At 37.6% G+C, this 13,141-nt stretch overlaps 1 protein-coding gene and 1 long non-coding RNA gene across 29 annotated transcripts in view; both read left to right on the plus strand.

The window, feature by feature from the left end:
• The window catches only part of mark2b (MAP/microtubule affinity-regulating kinase 2b), an 88,843-nt gene that overhangs the window by 8,260 nt on the left and 67,442 nt on the right, over positions 1-13,141 (plus strand). The window lies entirely within an intron of this gene.
• Positions 359-6,396, plus strand: LOC141375363 (uncharacterized). Its single transcript, XR_015495709.1, has 2 exons — positions 359-4,954; positions 5,114-6,396. It is a non-coding gene; the product is annotated as an uncharacterized LOC141375363 (long non-coding RNA).

A 13,141-nucleotide genomic window follows, 5' to 3' on the forward strand; every position in this document is an offset into this window, starting at 1 on the left:
TGCTGTGAAAATATGCCACGTTGATTATGATCATTTTATTTCATTTTGATTTTAAAGTCTCCTTGAATTCAAAATTGCCTTTTTGACTTTTAGGAATTTGTGAGCCTTAAAGTCTGCATGAACTGGAAGCTGCTGAGACTTTTATTTGAGTATGCTGATGTGCATCATACTGCTGCAGAATATTGAGTGGGGGGTGGGGCTTTCTTTTTGCACATCATTCAAACTAATGGTAAGAAGGGTGTGGTTAAGAATATTGGGGTTGAAACATCAATCTGACATCCACAGATGTGCACAAATTCAGAAGCTAATAGTTAGACTTTGAAGATTACCAAAAAACTTTTTGGTTGGATTCATTTGTGCATATTAATTGTTTACCTAAAGAATAACAATGTCCAGTAGCAAAATAAACAGGGTAAATTTTGATTTCACACAGACTTTAGGGTTGCCTGTAAGCCAGTATGCTTTCAAGAAATAAAGAGACACATTAGCACAAACTGAATCTCATTCAAAGAGTTACTGTGAATTCTACGCAGAATGCTATATTTCAATATGGAGAGAATTAAGGGGAGACCACAGACTCTGCATGGTTATTATTAGACTGGCTGTTATATGAACGCTGAAGAGATCATCTCACACAATTGTAAAGCACTTTGGGGGTATGGCCATATTACACAATAAAGTGTGCTATATTAATGCACATTACAATGTGAGCTTTAATGAGCTTAAATGCTCTGGCTTGTGATGTAAACAAAATGCTATTAGCTATTTAAATAAGTGCGGGAAAAGCTTATCAGTACTTTTATATTGTCCTGTTTCAGTTAAAATTGTCAACACAATGTATCCATGTTTGGAATACTGTGTCCGGGTCCAAGCCGCTACTCGTTTAAATTGAGAAAATATTCGTTTATGGCCACTTTTTAGTCATATCACACATTAATGTGAATTTTATATACAAGTCTATGGACTTGCTGCTTCATATATACCAATATTTTAACAGTTTATAAGCAATTAACCACTTTCTGGCCATTGGATATTAGGCATGGATACATATATTGTGTTCGTGATTTTCGAAAGTATTACATCGCTTTGTAAATGTTTATTATTACCATTTGTTGACTCTTCCTATACAGTTTGTACCCGGAAGCCACTTGTGTTACCTCACACTTAACAAATGGATAATGCTACATGTTTCATGGCATTTCAGGGAACCTTTAAAAAGTTCTGGTGCTATTGATGAGGTGTTTCGGTAGCTTTTGGCCGTTGTAATGAAATATAGTGATTATTAATGGCAATTGTTAACTCATAAAATACAAAATTGATTATAATTATTTATCCTGTTGACATTCTATTGGACTCTCTTTTTTTGTGCTCGCCGCTTTTGTGGACTTTTAGAAATGTCTGTCCACCTGCCTCATTTCACACATCAAGTCTTCAGTGTTCAGTGCTGTTGAGCCTGGTGTGCTTTGTTTGGACATCCACCATAGTACCACAGATCTCTGTTGGGTCCGTTGACCCTGATCAGTCTCAAAGACTCACAGTTTTCCACTGCAGTGATTTACTCCATTAGCGCTACTCGCTCCACTAGGCAGATCATTTCACCGGAATAAAAACTTTTTTTTTAATGCCAGCAGTTTTGTCCTGTATGTGAAAGTAGCGATCCTGATATTATCCACTCAGTCGAAGCTGATCTGCAAGCACTCGATAGCAGTGCTGGTATGTAATCTTTTGAGATGACTGGATATAAACAATCCATCATCATGTCATCTGTAAGGATGACTGGCAAGCGACAGATTAAAGTAATTCCTGGATTTACAACTCATTCTTTAAGATGGAATCATCATTTTGCTTTAGCCGCTCCTTTTTATTACATTTACATCTACATTATATTATTAGAAATTATACTTTTGAATTGAGTTCACTGCTTTGAAGTAAGAAAACAAAACATTTTTGCAATGTGATCAAGTTTTCTTACTTGATTTGACTTCATTCCAGTTTTATTCAAGTTTTATATATGGAAGCAAAGGTCAGTATTGAATAAAAAGAAGCAGCAGGTGATAAAGCAGGCTTTAAAGGTATAAATAATGGGTACAGTTTTGTCTTTTTATATTTCATATCTGTGAGATGTACTTTTAGGGAAACAAATTTGTTTTAACTTAAGTCAATGCGTGTAAAGATGGCAAACTGTATCCACATGTTCTCTATGAAAGGGATTAGGTGTGGTTAAAAGGGATGGACAGCATTACGTTAGACTCACTGTCATTACTGATAAATTACTAGACTGAACTTCAGCGTGTAATCAACTCTGTGGAACTGGCTCCCATTCAGGTCCTGTCAGCCTTATATGGGTACAAGGAAGACCCACAATAAAGTGGGTTGACCACATTAGAGCACCTTACAATGTTTTCTCAGATGCATCGTAATTCGTTTGTATAGTCAGATGAGGAAATGAAATGCTTTTGAAGTAATGATGTTACCATTACTATAAGTAATGTTTTTAATTTAGATCCATCATGATTAGTAGTTTTCCCCCTGTCACCAACCAAAGAACCAACCAAGTTTCCAAAGCACCAAATTGGTATTAGTGATTATTGGAGTCACTGCCGAATTGTTTGTATAATTCTGGTAGTGCTGCATAATGAATTTGATGGTGTGATTGTAGTTTGGTTCGCTCACTGGAAAAACTAAATTAACTCAAATAATGTGGAGACGGGACATTTCTATAGTATACTTGCTCCTGCTGTTTGCAGTAGTGCTACTGTTCTGTCATACCTCGATTCGTTTACTGTCAGAAAAACTTTAGATTATTTAATAAGATAACAATTACAAAACACACAAAATTGTTGCTTGTTCAAACTACTTATTTAAAATGAGTTGAATTTTTTTTTTGGGGGGGGGTCAACTAAATTGTTTTATGTTCAATCTACTTAACTCTGGTCCGAGTCACTTTTGATACTAATGCAATCGTACTAAATAACAAAAGTGAACAGCGAACTGTACAACAAACTAGATTTCATAACGTTCATTCGTGTGTGTATGTGTGTGTATGTCTGTGTATCATGTACTGTACCTTGATGGCAAGCAGGACTGATCCAGGGCAAACACAATGAGAATGTCTGCTTGTTTCCTCCAAAATGACTTCTGTGGATAACATGTCATGTTCTGAACATTTGAAATATTTTTGCGGCAGATAAACTTAGTCTCTATATATTACCAAAATAAAAAGATTCAGTAAAAGCAGAATGACTGCGATGTGCATACTAGGGTTGTCATGATAGGGGAATTCGTTACCAATCCATACTGAAATTTAAAAAAATGTCCATTTAAAAAGAAAGTCCTGTTTTAAAAAGCATTTTAAAGCCATGATTCATCAGCTAATCGCTTGTATGTTAGCTTATACACAAACCAGCTGATCGATGTGACTAAAACGCCCCAGTGTCCCTGTATCGATGTTTACACTCAGTAAACAGCAGTGCGTTTTCGGAACTGATGACCTTCATGGCCAATCACAGTCATTTCTATTGAGCACATGAACACAATGGCAAATCAGCGGTGTTTAAGAATATGCTCCACAGAGCTCAAATAATCGCAGGAAATTGAACTTTTTAAAAATTTCAGTACCGATTGGTACAGAATGGTATCGTGACAACCCCAGTGCATACGTTTTTCCATTTTGGCGCCTTGACTTTCATGGCTATCACCTAGCAACAGCTGTACGCACAACAGCAGCTTGAGCAAGTGTATCAGGGTTCAGTTTCAGAATGAAAAAAGACAATGTGAACACAAACCAGCTGAGCAGGCGACAAGGAGGGGACAATTGAACTTGGGTTCAGACCAGGCAGTAGGGTACTGTATATGCACATCTTGTGTTTCTTCCTATATCGATAAACTTCCAGTGAACGGTTAACGTGACTATTTTCTAAGGTTCCTTTCACAGCATCGATGTTGTAATATCATTTTATTACAATCGGCTAAATAGCAAGATAAAAACAAAAGCACGCACGAGCCATTAGGATCAGCAGGCTAGCGCAGAAACTCCATAAAAAAATACAGGGTTAAAATAAATGTTCAGACATGGTGTGGAATTTTTTTTATTTAATTCAGTTCTTGTATATTCTAAGACCCATTGTAGATCATATATCAATCAGGCAGTGGAGATCATTGATTTTTAAAGAAGCAGACCTTAAACACGATGATTTTGTAAGGACATAAAGTTCATCGAAAGAGTTTTACCCGGGTTACTGAATAATAAAATGTTCTTCAGAATACGTTTGCATATACCCTATCTGTGTGAAAGCACCCTTAATCGATTTGTGCTGGGACCAAATGAAAAAAATAGTTTGTAACCCATCATTGGCCCAGAATTTTAATTTGGGTGCATCCCTAAGTACCATAATTGCCACAAAGCAAGCTGATATGTATAAAAGAAATTTTGGCCATATTTCTAATAAATATTTAATGTGCTCCTTAGCCCATAGACATCTGACCCTGACTTGTATTCAGTAATAATCTGCAGCCCCATAAAACATAGATGATCAGTAGTGATTCACTTCCTGTTTGCGTTCAAACCAGACTTCACATTACGCAGAGTTGCCTTCAAACATAGTCACACAGTCTTTTGATGTGGTGAAGCGTTCACCCAATCAAACAAAACAAACCTCATCATCAAGTCACAGAAATCTTGTAAGTGCATAAAGACACAAAATCACAGCCTCGTTTGCAGGCTTAGTTCCGGCGTGACCTTTGCTTGTGTTCAGTTAGTGTGCAACAGGTGAGTCAATTCAGTCGCTCATGTAATAAATCAGTCAAATGGGTGTTAACAACATACCTGTCCTTGCCACAGCCTGTGTTTAGGCAGTTTGTTTTAGTAATGGGTTTTTCAGAACATGACGTGGTATTTATGTTTATTGTGCTTCAGTTATTTGTGAATGGACTGCTTAATGCAGGGGTGTCCAAAGTCAGTCCTGGAGGGCTGGCGTCCTGCTGATCTTAGCTCCAACTTGCTTCAACACACCTGCCTGGAAGTTTTTAGTATACTTAGTAAGAGCTTGATTAGCTTGTTCAGGTGTGTTTGATTAGGGTTGGAGCTAAACTCTCCAGGACACCGGCCCTCCAGGACCGAGTGTGGACACCCCCCTGGCTTAGTGTTTGGACGGTGATAGGCTTGAGCTCTGATAATTGTAATCAATTGGAAGCTGCATTCCAACAAACCGAGTTTCATGGAGTACATTCCAGTTACTTGTATACAACTAGAAATATTAGCTTGTAAATATTTGGATGGTGTTTGAGACTGTATTGAAGCTAAGATCTACATGAATGCGTTTACTACTGATTATGGCAGCTAATGTAGGTAAAGGTAGTAGCCAAAGAGTGGCAAGGAAATATTCAAAGATGGTGATAATCTAAAATAATCTAATCCTTTGAGCTGAGATTAACTTTTCCATTGACGTTTCTGTGAAAGCGCCACACCCAAACAAATGAAAGTATCCTTTTTTGGAGAATTTGAATAGTGTCAGAAAGCGCAGAGTATGGATGTGTTTGAGAACACGATGTTGGCCTGCTGAAGAACAAGCTTAAAAAAAAAAAACTCTTTAGCTCCCTGACCTTCAGCAACTCAAACAGGGCTCACATTTACACACGGCTTTGCATTTTTTACAATGCCGAGCATGGAGTGAGTGTGTTGAGATCAAGTCCAGAGTCTAAAATGCTGTGTGTTTAAACAGGCCTTTCCAGTTGCTCTGGGTGTGAAGTTGACTGAAGGGAGTGCCGAGGCCTTCTATCTGATTTCAGGAGCTTGACGTCATGTAGGAGTGTGTGTGTGTCTGTATCTGGGTAACAGACACACAGCATTAATGCTTGTTTTTTTGTGAACTGATTTATTAGTGCCTCAGAGCCAGTTTTAGTTTTAATTAATGCCTTCAATACATATAGAGAATTCATGCGTGGCTGGTTGATGGCAGTGTTGTTTTTAGGGGAGGGACTCTTTAGACATCTCATTATCTGATTCTGGGAATCCTGTTCCTATTCTTAACTAGATTTCTTTCTACTAGTTTGACCGCAGCGTTTTTGTGTGTTCGGTGTGATTTGGCCTTTGTTTACATCATAGAGACAATGTTAAAGTTATTAGAACATTTCCTCTATTCTTCTCCCAGGTAAACAGCCACTTACATTCATGGTTTCGGGGAAAAGTTGATGAATTGACATGTTATAAATCCAGCAGCTCTCCACTTGAGCACTGGCACCCATTATTGGTCATCATGGATGAAACAATACAATCATTTTTAAGCTGTTTAAGTGACGAAATGCATGTTCTCACACATATTTGAGAATCGGAATATCAGAACTTTGACAATATTATTTGGAAGCTTGTAATTATTTGCAGAAAATGGAAAAAAGAAACCAAATACGACAAAATGTCGCGCTGCGTCCAAATTCGCATAATTCTAAACTATAGTTTAGTTTATTTAAAATTGGAAAGGACAGGGTATTTTAGCACAATTCCCTGAAATGCGTCGAACACACACTCAAAGCAATATTTGACTAATAAAAATGCTCTCTATAACATGACAAACAAAGTAAAAACAATAATTAAACAACATCAAATATAAATTATAAGTTATCTATACAGCAGTTATAGAGCACGAGGATTAAAGGAGATAAAGATGTTTTAGTTTTACTCCTGGGTATGGCAAATGTCGTATCGCTAAAGAAGGTAGGATGACACTGGGACCTTGCAGAACAATGCAGTGGTGATATACTGTCATTGAGTATTTTAGTGAGAGTATGTATGATTGCTTCCTCACGCCTTTCACTCAGCTTTGGAAAAGTTGAAGTCAGAATACCTATTATCTGACAACATCGCTTTTGAATCCTCTCTAACTTCTCAAAGAGACCTTTGAGTAGTCTGCCCCAGACTGGATTGGCATACTCAAGAACTGGCCGTATAAAGGTCAAATACACTTGCATTAGAACAAGACCTGCTTTTTTGGTTTTGCAAAGATAGTATATTCTGTGATGCACCTTCGAAATCATGTACTTCACGTGGGCATCCCATGATAGATCCAAGGATATTTGCACACCCAGCAATTCAAAGGTGCAAACTCTATTAATTGCTTGTCCTGAGAATGTTGACTCCTCACTTATTACCATATTCACAGTCAGCTGGCTCCATTCGTTGTCAGGTTAAATTTCTCTCCCTATTCCACTACGAAATCCAAGGCCTTCTGAGTAAGTCCAGGTGAAGATCCCATTATTAACTCTGTGATTGTTAAATCATCAGCATATTTCACAGTATATATTACTTTATATTACGGTAAAAACAGTATTCGAGCCAAGTAGTATGTACGAATTTATAGAAACACCTGGATGTCCCACTACTTCCGGTGAGATTCGGAAGTGGACATCCGATGGATGCTGCACTATTCAGTGATGCCACGCAAGATTATTTATAAATGGGAGTGTTGCGATGCAACTGATGTGGGAAGGCCACATGTTGATGACAAATGGCAGATGTAGTACATCTGAGTTCCATTCATACTACTCACATTCATACTATATAGAACATACTTTTCAAACGGTCGTGTAGTTCACGATTCAATGTAGTACCTACTCAAATTGGACACTATTTCAGACGCAGCTATGGTCACGTTATTAAACTGATGGATCACCAACTTAAAAGCGATGCGTTTCTCAGGTGATACAAAAGAACTCAGGTTTGGAACAAGTATATGGTGTGTAAAGGATTTGAGAATGTTTGCTTTGATGTGAGCTATCCTATTCAGGTAAACTATAGGTGTTGAATCTCTACATCCCAAGCAGGCAGAAGGGCACACCCCACACCCCGCAGTGCTACAGAAAGAGCCGGCCACCCCAAGGAGCTTTATATCCCAGAGGAATCGCTGCTCAGTGAGAGAGAGCATATTAATATCAGGATTATTTATTCACTGCTGACAGTTTTCTGACATGGGACGAGCTGGAAAAGTGAGGGGAGAGGTGTGATGAAGAAGAGGGAGAGCGAGAGAGACACTCCATCTGCTCTCTGTTTGTGCCCTTGGCTGCCTCCAGACTAGTTTTAAATAGAGGCAGTGTGGGATTTACAGCCACATGCTTTACCTGTAGGGCAGGCCCGGTCCACCATTTATCCATCCGTCATTTTATCATCCTTTGTCTTCATCTGACCAGGTTAATGGGAAATGATCACACCAAAAATGCTTGAGTTTTTAAACTATTTATATCGTTATCTTCTACTAGTGCTGCTTTTTCGTTTTTATCAACTCAGTTGAATGTAATATTTTGGTACAATTTAGTTTTTTTTTAATGGAAAATTTGTGGTTTTGAGAAATTAAAATGTAAGCTAACGTTACTGCTCGAGTAACACGATGAAGGTATGCCAGTGATAACAAAAACAATGACTGCATGACTGCACACCTGATTAACACTCACGTGTGAAGCTCTGAAAGGGAAAAAAAGGCGCCAGCAATGGAATGGGACAAAAAAAGATTATGAGAAGCGAGTTGAACTTTTAACTTGAGCACTACGTTTTTAGAATACTGTTTCACGCATGAGAATCCACAAAAGATTAAAGACTTGAGCACAATAATCAAACACTTTTGTCAAGTGCATGTTTACATTGAAAAACATAAGTGATGGAAAATATGCACAGTTAAATGCCAATTTCATGCTGGTGACAAACTGAATGGTGCTGTGTTATTTTAAAACAGAAAAATCCTTTTATAACATGAATATATATGTTAATAGCTTACTGTTTCTGCTTTACTTTTAATCTTTTTGATTTTATTTGACTTTTTGAGTTGACCTAAATCTAAATGGTTAAATCTTTGCTAAGAAATACTGTGTTTTGGTTTGAAATTCCAGTTTTAGGAACAACACTTAATAATTTGACTTCTAGTTGATCATTTGGTATCAGGAGTGGCTTATATGAAAGGCATAGGCCTCTAGATTATGCTTATTTTACCAAAATAAAATATGATCATGCTTTGATTTTTAATTATTTAATTAGGACAGTAAAGTCTGACTTTGCTTAGTCAAAAGTCTTGTCACTTAACAGAAATACTGTACAGTATAGAATATAAAAAGTAAAAAGTCATGCTGCAGTGGAAAAATAATTTATATTGTGTATGACTCCCATGAGCTTGAAGGACTGCTTCCATACATCTCTGCAATGGCTCAAATACCTTATTAAGTCATCTGGAATGGCAAAGGAAGAGTTCTTTCAGGACTCCTAGAGTTCATCAACAGTCTTTGGATTCATCTTCAATGTCTCCTTCTTCATCTTACCCAAGGCATGCTCAATAATGTTCATGTCTGGTGACTGGGCTGGTCAATCCTGGAGCTCCTTGACCTTCTTTGCTTTGTAACTGTGAGAACATTGTCTTCTGCAGTATTTGTGATGATTGGGATGTAGTTCAACAGATTATTCATCAGAAAAATCTACCTTCTGCCACTTTTCCAAATGATCAACTACAAGTCAAGTTATTATTTGTTGCTCTACGACTGGGGTCGATGACAACACTTTTGTCATGTATTGTGTGTATGTATGTGAATGTGTGTGTGTGTGTGAACATTTTGTTTCTCCTTTTATCCATTCTCTTTGTTTCCTTTCTGTTTTTGCTTCCTTTTCCTTCCATCCTTTTCTGTGAGTAGAAAACAGGTCAGAGCAGTTTTTTTATTATGTAATTGTTGCCTTCTGCATGCATCACCAAACATACAGCATGACTAGTGTAGTAGAGTGATTCACAAATGAATGACTCTTGTGAATTGGTTCATTTAACGAATCACATGTCAGCATGAAATTCAGTGCAATTCAATTATTTATTTTATTTTTTAAGTGTTTTTATAGATTTTAGTTGTGGCCGATTCATCTGTGGATGTTTTATTTTATTTATGTTTGTGTTTGTGAAAGAGAGGGAGAGATGGTGTATGTGTAGGTGGTGCAGTATTTATAGTTCTTCATCGTGACTGTCACTTTCTGGGCGTGTCTCTGTGTGACCGCATCTGTGTATGTGTGTGTGTGCGTGTATGTGTTGAAAAAGAGTCTTTTTTTCTAGGCAGAGATGGGCTTCACTCTCTGTACTTTGAATATTACGCCCAATTTACTTTTATCACAGCAAGCATGAAAAGAGGGGATGAAGAAAGGGGAAACAGAGAGAAAGAGAGGGAAGGTAGCCGTTCTTAAGAAAGGTAAAGAAAATAAAAAATAGAATGAGGAAGAACAACAGATCTCCATAGCAACACAGCAATCACGACCCAACCTCTGACTGCTTCTTTAAAGACACACTGGATTGTGCTGAAGTGTGCTTGTGTGGTTTTTAAGCTAAACAAGATGGCATGCTTTACAGCTGCTATGGCATCATGTTCATAGGGTTACCATGGTCCTTTTGAAGAAGGGTCATTGATTACAGTCCATGTAAACTGGAAGTTGTTGAGACTTTATTTCAGTATGTTGATGTACTTCCAACTAAAATGGAATATTGAGTAGGAGGTGCTTTGTTTTGCGCATCCTATCCTCTAAGCAATCTTACGGTAAGGGGATATTACTTTGCAGTTGCTATGGAAGTGATCAGATTGACAAAAACCGAAGGAGTGCCACTCCAAAGGTGAAAGTAAATGGTCAGACGTTGATATAAGATTACTAAGACATTTTCTTGAGTGGAATAACTGTCACAGATGTACTGCTCTACTGCACTGATGTAGAGCTCTCAAAATAAACATTGTAATTTTGGAATTCACACAGACTTTAAACCTAAGACTATAGAATACACAAGACATGTCACTTGTATAGTTTTGAATGGGGGAAAAGTGTAATGGTCAATATGAATGAAGCCCTGCCTTTTAGGACAGGAGCCAATCATCGATGATTATAGACTGACAATTTTGTGGGGAAGGGGCACAGACCAGATATGAGTTTCTGACAATTTTGCGCGATCCTATCATTAAGAAAGAAAACTAAAGAGACAGTTATTTAATATTATTGGTGATTCCTAATATTAAATTCAATTGTAAGCTTGGCAAGCAATTTTGGAGAATTTGATGTTTCCTCATTCAAAACCGAATGCCCGAGCATATTGCATATAGAGTTGTTTCAAAGATGACCGCTGAGTGAAATAACTTACTTTAAAGGGACTTTGTATAAATTCATAGCATTAGGCAGCCCCCCTAGTTTTTCGTGCTTTTGCAATCGCTGGATGTAATGCAAAATTAACAAAAAGTTGTGAATTATTTGCTAAATTTTTCATTTATGTGCAAAATAATTGCAAAAAAGTAAATAATTTCATAAAACATCCGATTCCAAATCATATAATGAAATTATATTTATTTCAATTTGCAATTAATAGTTTTACATGACTTATTTGATGTATTTGAGAATCTCTCGAAAAATGACATCTCATCTGCACCCTCACAATCATTACGTGACATGGAAGGGGGATTGGGGAGAGCGGGGGTTGTTTTGCAGCCTGTGCAGTAAGGAGACACGGATGAAGTGCGAGTGATTTACATTTGAAGTCGATGCAAAGATGGGATTAGACATCCTGTTGTGTGAATTGGCCGTTTTGTGTGTTTGACCTGCTTCAGACTGCAAAACAATGGGAGCAAACATCTAACAAACAGAGCAATGGAACAGACAGAAACTCAAGCAGCTTACAATGATGGAGATTGGTTCAAGGATGACGACCGCTGGATGTGCCCAAATTAAATGACATTATTTCTGCTTTACATGTATGACTGGTATTATGATGCTAGTCGATAAATTATGTTGTTTAACTCTTTTCCTGTAGTTAACGAGAGAAAACGCTTCCCTGCCATTGATGAGTTTTACAGCAATCTGTGTTTGTGTATTATGGTAAGGAAAACCCTAACGCATGTTCTATGAGTTACCGTACGTTCACACCGAAAGCGGCGAGAGCGTCCAAGGTCGCAACATTGATCTCATATTTAAAGGAGCCGTTGCAGCATATCAATTACATTCCTGCATAAAACATGTTTCTAGCGTGAAAATGTTGTGCACTTCTTATCAAATTCATACAACAATGGAAGATAAAGTTGCGTGTGGTGTGGCTTTGCTCTTTTTATCCAATATGTGTCCATACGTCTGAAATATCCTGAAGCAGCGGTACTGTTTTGTACTGTCACATCGCGTGAGATTCCCGCTTTTTTAAGATAAATTTATATAACATTAATGAACATCAGTAACTCGCCAGTAACCTATTTAATGTATGTTCCTGTAGGAAAAAATTGTAAATAATTGGAAATCCGGCGACCGCAATAATCAAACCCTTGGGAACAACTGTGGTCGGAACCAAAGTTCACAGGTCTGTGTTCTCTGAACTGCTATCAAGCGATGGACGTCTTCATTCTGATTGCTTGCCGCCGAACCGCGTCATAGCTCATTACCAAAAAGTTGACTTCATTTCAACTCTCCTCGATGCTAACGCCGGCGAAGACGCGCCGCGCTGCTCATCGCCGCTTATCGCCGCCGGCTCTCATTGAAAATGAATGACTTCCGGCTACTTTGACGCTCTTGCCGCTTTCGGTGTGAACGTACGGTAAGGTACACAATATCAGATGCCACAGGGAGTGAAATCTGAGACAGAGAAAGTAAGATAATTTTAGATTAATTTTATCGTGGATAAAAATAAGAGCTCTCCTTCCTTTGGCTTAAACTCTGCCGTTTTAGATCTGTTTTAGATTGTCTCTTGTCTTGACAAGAGACCAAAATAAAAAAGGTTTTAGTTGTTTGATTTGTGTCATTGTCATTGTCAGATTACACACCTACTATGCTACTAGGCTACCTACTATGGTAAATGAGGTATCATAATAATTTTATTATTATTTTGAATATTTTTTGAATTTTTTTTTATCGCAAAATTGTCCACAAACTTCTGGGAATTACCACCACAAATCGCAAAAACATGTACAAAAAAAATCCTGAAAACCAGGGAGTCTGATTGGGTCTGGTTGCAGAATTATTTGCCATTTACTCTCTAAAAAATGGCGTTTGTTGTTTGTTCAAACTGCTTGTTTAAAATGAGCTGAAATAATATAATTCTAGAGATTTAAAGTGACAACGTAACTTAAATTTGTAAAAACTAATAGTCTAACTTAATTCCTTCATGTTGTCCCAATA

The sequence above is a fragment of the Danio rerio genome, chromosome 7 (assembly GCF_052040795.2).
Source record: "Danio rerio strain M-AB ecotype USA chromosome 7, GRCz13ab, whole genome shotgun sequence".
In the NCBI taxonomy this organism is placed as follows: Eukaryota; Metazoa; Chordata; class Actinopteri; order Cypriniformes; family Danionidae; genus Danio; species Danio rerio.